Consider the following 10254-nt stretch of genomic DNA (forward strand, 5'->3'; position numbering starts at 1 on the left):
TAGCAAATCGAAATCTCCACCACAGTGTGTCGTTTGTGACCGCAAAAAAGATTGTTGTTGTAGTTAGAATTCTCTCTGATTTTCCACAGCTATAACCAGCGGCACCATGTCCAAGCCAATAACACAACAGCGCTGAACGGTCGCTGTGTGTGTGTGAGTGCGCGCGTGTGTAAAATTTGGAACGTGATTGTGGTTGATTTTCCGGGCAGAAAGACGACGGAAGAAGTTGAAAAATGGTCGTGAACTTTCTTTGCAATACGAGCGATTTTAGACTGCCCGTACCTTCCATCCCCATTCCAATAGATGGACGATGTTTAAATAAACACAAGCGCGGTTCTTGCGGCCTACAGCTTGAAATCTATCCGCCTACCAAACGCTGTTGTCCGCTCGGGTTCGAATGGAATTTCGGAACCGAAGGCGAAATAGCTCGCGCAATACAACAGGTGTTTTTCACGTTTTTCCTTTCGTTTTTTTCATTCCACCACCAATGGTTAAAAATAATACCTACCCAGGCAAACTCAGGCGTGGGTTTGCAAAGCCGTTCGGTGAAAATTATTATAATTTTATCTTCCATTAGATAATATTATTGTAATATTTGAAGTGAAGGTTGTTAAAGCGCAGAGTAGTAAGTTAAGGAAATTTTAGTAGGAGGCAAAGAAGAAGAATTCATCAAGAAGAGCTGCCCAAAGAAAGCCACAAATCCTTGCAAATGTATATGTTTAGGTGAAATGGAAAAATAAAAATGAACAAAAGCTAGCACAGCTTGTTTTGCGCGCCGAGTTGTTTACAGTCGACAATGGACAGGCATAAAAGTTTACTGCAAATTTTCCACCCGAATGCGTGAACATCAATGAAACTACGGCCCCAAACAGACGGATGTGCAATGAGACGAAAGAAGGAAACGAAAACAACCATTCCACAAGATGCCGCCCAACATTAGACGATCGAAGGAGAGAGCGGAACAAGGAGTGTTAACAACGGCGAGAGGTAGACACAGACCTAAAGCGACCACGGGTTTAATAATGAGAAAAGTTGCGATTGTTTTCGTCCAGCGCATTTGTGCGAAAATAAACGTTTACCGTTCGCATCTGCTGCTGCTGCTGCTGCTACTGCTTACTTCCCCGAACCACACCAGAAAATGAGTTCGATCTGACGATGGACGGAGGGATGATGTTGCTCACGCACCTAATGCTCACACAGCGGCATCCTGAAGGAGCGCTCCTCTGGCCTACACAAAACCAGCTCATGTTGCTGGGCAACTTTCACCACATCATCGACCGTCGGCAGTTTATTATGATCTGCTTAACCGCGTGCTCCTGCCCAGCGTCGATTGAGGATTTAAGCTTGAAAGTTTCTTCGTTCTCCCGGGTTCGCTCGAACCCCGGCAGTCCGGTTCCATCCTACAGGACGCATCCCGGGCCCTGTGCTGCGGTTGCTTTGCAGATGATGAGCAGGAAATGATTATTTCGGCTTCGGAAATATTTGTTTGCCCCGAAAACTTTTCTAATGCAAATCAACACAAATGTGCGGAGAGTAGCGGAACTTTAGCGTAACTGTTTCAGGCTTGTTTGTGTGTGCGTGTGTTAGTTGTAGAGCGATGAAGTTTATAAAGCAATCGGCTCTAGGTTTTTAAAACCTGTTGATTAAGCCCGTACGAGACTCACATTACATCATCGCTTATCGGTATCATCTCGTTATCGGCGTCTTGCGAAAGTTTGAGAATGTTGGACGTCGATGCTGGTCGATGGCTGGAGCTGGAGTTGCTAGCTCTGTGTTGGCGTTGAGCAGGATTCATTAAAAGTTTGGTAGTTCATTTGCTGCTTGGAATATGTTTTCACTTCCATCAGTGTGAATGAGGTTTTGCATGGAGGAAATTAGTAGGGAAATGTTGCACTGGTTTGCTTTGCAATGAAATGGTTGATTTGCAAGAATAAATTCATTTTTTATTCCATTTGGTGTTGGTCGTGTCTTTGAAAAACTTGCATTACTTTAATAACGAACTGTTTCCAGTGTATTGACATAAAAAAGTTAAACATGAATAGTAATACTAAAATTCGAATTTCAAACGTACACTGCGAGCAGCTATTCTTCTGTAAGTGCAATGGCACGCAGATAGGATTTGCCCCTATATAAGTATCAAATTGTTTTATGCTTCCATTGGTCGAATAAAACGTATAAATGATGCATTAAAATTTAGGCAACAACTTATTTCTGAGATGCAATCCAATGTTCCCCATCCCTACAAAATTCGTATGAGCCCAGTCTTTCTAACGCCGTAAAGTCTGTCTTTTCATTATTCCAATTAGTCACAAGTAGGCAAGATCATAAGAAGCTAAGGCAGGTCTAGACCAGGCCATGAGGAAGGCACTGTGACCAGCCATAACTTTCCCTGCTACAACGGTATTTCGGTGTACATGCGAGATGAAAATAGAATGCATGACCTACAAAAAAGAAAATAACAACACAATTCAGCAAAGGGAAACCGCCGAAAGAGTTTTATAGCGAGAGAGAAACAAGACCTTAAGCCAGTTTATTCTCACCTGTTCGCAAACGGACGTGAAGCGTTCATCTTGCACGCTTCAAAATTAAAGCGCATTCATTTCATTGCATACGAAAAACAAAAAACAAACAAACACACACACACACACACACACACACACACACACACACACACACACACACACACACACACACACACACACACACACACACACACACACACACACACACACACACACACACACACACACACACACACACACACACACACACACACACACACACACACACACACACACACACTCAAGAACACTCAGTACCGTGTCTTTACAACGCTATTACACTGGCACACCCTTGCCGGTGACGTTCTGTTCTGTGGCGACTCACGCTACTCGCAGGGAGGGAAAAGTGTCATCGGCCGTAATTAGTGCGCGTTCGTCAGACAACATCGAAAGAAGAGGGCCGGCCCTAAAAATAGCTCATTCAAATCAACACCCAATCCCGACTGCGTGTGTCGCACGCCGAAGAAAATGGGTCGTTTGCGACGGTGGACAATAATAGAGCAAAATTTCAGTGTCATTGGCTCGCTCGCGAAATGGGGCGGGAAAGGTTTTCATTTATTATTTTGCTGTTCATTAAAATTCCATATTTACAAGAAATGGGATGAAAGCATTTTTGCGCTGCAATTGCAACTCTGCTTGTGTGGAACACACCACGTAATGATTGAAAGCAATTACACTTACCTCGCCTACATCAACAATATGACCTTTTTACAAACCGAATGAGTGTCAGTTTTGTAATACCTGTTCAATTATGCAGTTTCACAGCATGAGTTTGGGGTTTTTTGCTTCATTCTTTTATGTCCCCAAAGATCAATTAGCACTCTTTGTGTCGGTGCAAACATCGGGGACATGGATCGGGCTGCCGGTTGAAAATGGATGCTCTCGAAATCACCACTTGAAGTGAGGCGTTTCGTGCCACGAAATAGGGTAAAGAAAAGGACAGGCAAACTTAGCATCATAAGGGGCACAATATCCCACCCATCCACCGCCCGCTGAAACACGGCTCGGTGGCACACACGGGCTTACAAAAGAGCGTTTTGGGGGTCTCCCCCCTCGCCATCGTTGCCCCTCTCCCGTGCGGTGTGGTTTCATCGTTGCAGCGTTGTGCATCGAAGCGCACGAGATTGGCTTTGTTTCGAGCGCTGAAAGTTAAATATTTACTTAGGCTGCTGATCCTTTGTAAAAAGGGTGCCCTGCGTGCCTGAGCATGTACGTGTGTGTGTGTGCGTGATTCGCTCCACTTTTCCCTGTCGTTCAATCTTGGTCCCGGTGATCCCTTATCGGTACACGCCGTATCTGATGTCGTACCTTTCATCTCCTTCCGCTCCACCACCATCACAGTGCCATCACGCTTTAAAAGTATTTTATGCGCAAAAAGGATACTTCCATCCCTGCACCCCTAGCACTGTGCGGTTAGGATGAGATGTGAGCGAACGAGCGGGCGGGTGTAGAGAGCAGAGGTTGTAAAAATAATATTAAAATCGAGTAACATGATGTTGCGATGAAATCAGAGCGCTTGCGAGGTTTTTCGGGTATCGGGTATGCTTCGGGAGTGCTCAAGCCCGCTTTCGAACCATATTGGTTGCAATTTGATAAGCTGTCATTTGCATGCCGGAAATGGAGCACGCTCCGTTTAAAAATGTGTTCCTCACTCCCGTGAGGATTGTTGGATGGTGGCGATAATAAGTGTGCACGGTGTGTTGGAGCTTTTCCGGCACTCAACGAAAAACGAGTGAACAAGGGCATTGATTTGCAATTGTGTGCTTTTTGCGTGCATCGTTCGAAGAAGTTTTAAAACGGAAAAATTGCAAATAATGGTGCTGTTTAATGAAGAAATCACAAAGAACGCTGGTGAAATTACAAATAACGTAATTTAAATAATAATCTTAAAAGTAGAATATAAATCAAAACATTACCTGCATTGATTTGCAATATTTAGTCATTTTTCGGCAAGGTCAAACGCTGAAATATGCATCGATAAATTTGAATGCACTGATCAATAGCATTCGCGTGTTCATACGGGTACACTTTCCTCCTCCTCTTATACCCGGAAAATGACCCAAAGGATGGCTACGGTTTCCACGCACACACCCACAGCACACGGTCGAAATAATTTTCCGGACCAATTCACTTCACATCCGGCACCGCATCAAAACAAACGAACCAAAACCGGCTGTGGGTGATGCAAGCAAGGGAGCGGATTCGCCATTATGAGACCTTGTCTGCCTGCCCAGCGGAAACGCTATTGTGCTCGGCTGAAGGTGCAGCGCGTATTGTGTTGCTCTGTCATTTCATTTCGACAATAATAAATCTGAAAACAAATTAAAATTTGCATAATTAATGTGTCGACCGGCACAAAAATAATATTGTAATGATTATTATTGTTATTATGCAAACGTTTGCCGCTTTGGACGCGGAGCGCATCATGCCGAGAGAGCTTGACAAACATGAGTACCGTTGCCATTGAGGATGGATTTTGGGTGATGTCTGAATGTGTTTTTTCTCCACAACACACACGACAATAGATAATACCGGATTAAGCTCTCGAGATTTTAAAGGTGTTTAACGATGTGTTACTTTATGTTATCGTTATGCTTCAATTAGGTATATTAAACGCTTTAAACTCAACGCTTATGAGCTATTGCAAATACTTTGCAACTTACCCAGAAACTTTGAAAAAATTAAAACAGTTTGAACTTCAATACAACCATTAACAATGTTTAAAAGAAAAGATTACTTGATCGACTGCGAAAAAACAGACGAAAACCTTCTTTTCTTCTAGCTATTTCCAATACTAATTATTTTTTAATAGTTTTTTTGCACATTTTTCCGTTACAACAACAACCACATGCAGGAAAAACCATCCTCGTGCAAGAGCAACGCTTCGCTGGCAGGCGAAACGCTCGCCCACTTTTCCGCTCATTTAAATTCCGCCCGAAGTTATGCACCGCGCGTAACAGCTCAACGTCAAACTACGGTGCTGCGGTGTTTTTCCATCAAACGCAAAGCTTTTAATGGCGCACACGTTATCCATTGCCGCCGTCGACTGGCTTGACTGGTAATTAGTGGGAAAAGCAAAGCGGAGGCGAAACTTAAGCCCGGCTGCTTGGGCGGCAAATTCCCGCGGATAAGGAAACTGTAACGCCTCGAAGACGAGATTATTATGCACACACACACATACACACATCTAAACACAGCCGCCCATTCTGGGGATGCAGCGATGCAAAAACTAACACCTAATCATCCCCGGTTGTCATTCGCTCCAATGTAAGCAAAGCTAAGCGAAAGGGCGTACGGCAAAACTTTCGCATGCCTAAGCGGCCGAGAGTTTGGCGGCGTTTGGCGGTTTAGGATAAAATGTGAAGTTTGGTGCGAGTGAAACTTCACACTTTCTTGCGGCTTTCGGCGTCTTTTTGGCAGAGGCAGTGTGTGTGTGTCTAGCAGTGCCCGCTGGTTCCACAGAAAACTTTCCACCAGCTTTTCCGGTCCACTTTTCCGGCAAGGGCAGAGGAAATGCTTTCTCGCTGCACGGGGAGGCTCTCCGGAGGATTGTTGCTGAGGTTTCCTGCTAAGCTTCCTGTCGGGCGTATCATAATGGATGGTGGTTTGTTCATTAGTATGTGACCTGTGTGAATGGATTAGCGGTGCCAAAGTGTTAGTCCCAAGTGTGAATGGATGAGGTACGCTGTGCAGTTTGTAGTTTCGCACTTTAAGTGGTTTTGCTTTCCACTTTTGTTTATTCTATTAAGTCCACATGCACGTTTTGGAGAAAGGTGATCATGACACAGCATAGTTCTTAAAACGATTGCACATTTTTTTTTTTAAATAAGGAATACAGTTGACGATGAGTTGAGTTGAGAGTTGAGAGCAAATTGAGAAGTGATAAAAGTTTAAACTCCTCATTCAGATGGGTGAGCAATACGGCTGGTCCGTCCCTACTGAACAATACATCATTCAGACGGATATAGGAACAAAAACCAGGTCTATCGACATTCAAAACGACATGAAATGCTGTTGCACAGAAAAGGCCATAATTATCATTTATTTATAGAGCTCATTATTTTCTTCATTTCTACCTGTATAGGCTAAAGACTCTTTACTGTGCTTTCGAAAATCTCTCACACTTAACTGCATCCTGACACCGCCATTTAAACTGGCTAATAATTACTCACTCTCTCTCGCCCACCGGCCTAGAGCAATGCTGTCTATGCTGTCGTGATGTAGTTAATCATTCCTTGTTTCGCCGGCAACTCACCCAAGTGCACTGCAGGGTGGAAGAAATTATCCACTTAACCACTTGAAGATGTAGCTTTTTGCTGTGTTTTTTCTCTCTCTCCTCTCCTTGCGCTGGTTAATTTAGCCGGGTGCAAATCGTACCAAACGATCCCGATGCTCGACAGCTGTCGTTCTGCCATGTACAGCGTGTCCATACAAGCGTGTACAAAGAATGTGTGTGTGTGTGTGTGTGTGTGTGTGTGTGTGTGTGTGAAAAAAACCTTACCTTCCTTAACCGTGTACGCCGAGGCAACGATGCATGCATGTTGAATATGTTTTCTTGTAAATTTTAATGCTCGTTTTTTTTTGTGGTTCCTGTTCGTTCCTCATTTTCGACGGACAAACGGTCGACCTTTCTGCACCCTACCAGACGCCTACCCATTGGAGAGACGTTGGGAACGTGCCTAACGAAGGTACCGAGCGCAGCGCTGAACGATGCATTATTTAGAAAATAATTGCAAGTGTACATTAACAGCATTTGTTATCTCAAATGACTCAATTATATGGCCCGACGACATGCCACCGAAACGAACGCACCCGGGCATAATCCGCGTTCACCGTTCACGCTGGGGGATCGTGCACCGGAGCCTCACTGAAAGCTGCGCGCAATGGAACGATGAAGACCCCGAGGTGGAAAAGGTCCTTCGTGCACTACCCAGGAATCGTAGGGATCAAGCTGGGAGAGAAAGAGAGAAGGCAACCATATACAGCGGCGAGCGACCCATCGTCGTCATGTGACCTCGTTGGGTTTTGATGAGGAGATTGATTACATATGCAGTAAATACAATGGTCGGGAAAATGGAGCGTCAAGAGGTGGTAGTGTTACATACACACAACCTACCCGGCTATTACCAGCGGAAGGAATGTCACATCATACCAGTGTGTGTGTTTGCGTGTTTTTGTTGGTCGTGTTGGATCACTTATGCGTTTTTGATGAATGTGAAATGGTAATGGGTACCTTTTGACAGAGAAAGGGCTTACACACACTACCAGTAGTTCCTCGCTTTCGAGGGTGACCCCTATCGTATTTAAGCAGGCCGGCGCTCATTGACGAGAAGCCATGATTAGTGACGTCGTAGTGAGCAAGGATAGTAATTTCTGTTTTGTCGACACGGTGTGTTTAACTTTTTGCTCCTTTTCTTTTTGCTTGTACAGAAGCAACTGAGTGTTGGTGGGTTGGTGCAGTCATTTAAACGTAAGTACGGAAACTGATACAGTTGGAGTTCAACTCTCAGTCAAAGCAGAGGACTATTGTTTATAATAACAGTGTAGTAGAAGAGTTTTTCAACTACCTTCCATTAATTTCATTGCTACTGGGCGGTTCCGTCAATTTGAAGTTTTAAGCATAAATATCACTTCATTTTCTTTTAAGTGAAAGGTATAAAACCAGCCAACCCCGAAGAGCTGTCAATTGTCAAAAGACACACCAAGAGAAGGTTTTATATCTTCAAAAACAGTGACAGACAGAATTCGTAAAATTCAAGATCGCAGCTCAAAACCACAAAAAACAGGGGAAAAAACGCTCCTCCCCCTCTCTCTGTCTCACACACACACACATTGTCTGACTTGTTAATGGTGTTTTTATGTAAAATCATAAATCATTGTACTGCTGGGATCGGCTTTGATTGGCCAAGGAATTAAACATTCCAGTTCACACCTCGAAGCTGGAGGATCTCGCCCTCTCTGTAGTGTGTGTTTGTTTTACGGCTGCGTTTCTATTTTTACATCAAACTGCAGTACAGTGGCCTTTTGACTCATGACTCGGTCGTTCGTTCGTTCGTTCGTTCGTGCCATTGTTGTCGCTCTGTCACGCTCGCTGCGTTGTTTGTGTATGTGTGTACTTTTAATGGTTTCTCTTTTACAGTCTACTTTACACCCGAGAGTCTCCGGATCCAGTGTACTTTACCATCTGACCGTACTGACTCGTAAACATTTGCACGCATTAAACCACACTCCACAGTGTGTTCCAGGAAAGGAACATTGCTCTGAGGAGTGTTGCCTGTCCGTCTGAGGGCTGTTGTTTTAAGTTGCGGTTGTGTACTTTGGTCTCTTCCAAAGTTGTGCTGCCATATCTATAAAGACGAATACACACATACACAAAAGCTGAGAGTCATCCACAGATGCAGCAGTGTCTTGTAGGTGACATTAAGTGAATGCAGGTAAATAAAACTACCCCCTTGGATCCTTCTCCCTGCGTGGCTCGTGAGTGTTCGCCCTTTGCAAGAAGCGAAACAATCTGACGAGTTGACAATGCACCAGACACCTCGATTAACAGCCTATTATAGGTGCATGAGCTTTAGCTTCTCCCTTATCGGCCGCCCAGATGGCGTGATGATGCACACAAACGCTGACGTGTGCTCCTGCTGGTTGTCGGTTGTCAACCACGACCACGTGCGTGGATTGAAAGCCGGTGTCCACATCATCCGACGAACATATCCGGGCCGGAAGTCACACTTACACCCGGACCCATTCCCACTGCTCACAGTGACACAAGCGGGGACAGCACTTCTGCACCACTGTTTTGTGTTATTGTAATTGCATGTCGTTGCAAAGGAAGGCAACTCCTTTACTCCTCGCTCTGGCAAGAGTACACAGACTGGGGATAGGGAAGAGGGCCTTCTATCGGTGTACATCTTGTCCGCTGACTTGCTGACCACTCTTTGTACTTTGTGCGGCCCGTAATTGCACTAACCGTCTTTGCTCAATGTTATCGAGTGTAGCGATACACTACAATTTGCACTGCAAATGCAACCATTGTTACAGCGATGCTGGCAGCAAACGGGTACGGGATGGGTTTGCCGTGCACATTCTATTGGGCCTGCTTCCACCTCTTCTGCCTTCAACGGTAAGATCGTTTGAGGGCTGCCAAACGAGCCTTTCCCGGACATTGTTGGCGTTGGCAGCGTCGTTATCTCGTTACCTTACGCACTTCTCGGTTTGATGGGAATTATGACAAATTTCCTGTCCCGCGTCGAAAACCGTCGCAGGGCACACGGTGATACTGCGCCATCCAGCATCTATTGACATTTGTCGCATGTCCTCAAGTGTCAGCAAAATGTGTACCCAAGGGCCGGGGCCGCAAGAGGAGCTTGGTAAATGGTCAGCAAGCAACTATTTCCTGTGCTGTGCGAACCAGCCCTTGACAGGGGCGTACGCAGCAGAACGCATTCGCAACGAGCGTGTGTATATTTGTACTAACAAAGGTAATTTAAGTTATGTTTCCACAACGGTCCCATTCCTTGGCCTGCTCGATGGCTGTCGTAGCTGTAGTGCTGTTCATTTGTCTGTCCATCGTGTACCGGGGGCTGAGACGTTTACACAAATGCTTACGCGAGCAATGATAAGACTCTTAACAAGGCGCGGTGCTGACAATTTGTGTGACTTTGCTTTTGCGCCTCTAGGTGGAGGATAGCTTATT

This window comes from Anopheles arabiensis, chromosome 2 (assembly GCF_016920715.1).
Source record: "Anopheles arabiensis isolate DONGOLA chromosome 2, AaraD3, whole genome shotgun sequence".
Lineage (NCBI taxonomy): Eukaryota > Metazoa > Arthropoda > Insecta > Diptera > Culicidae > Anopheles > Anopheles arabiensis.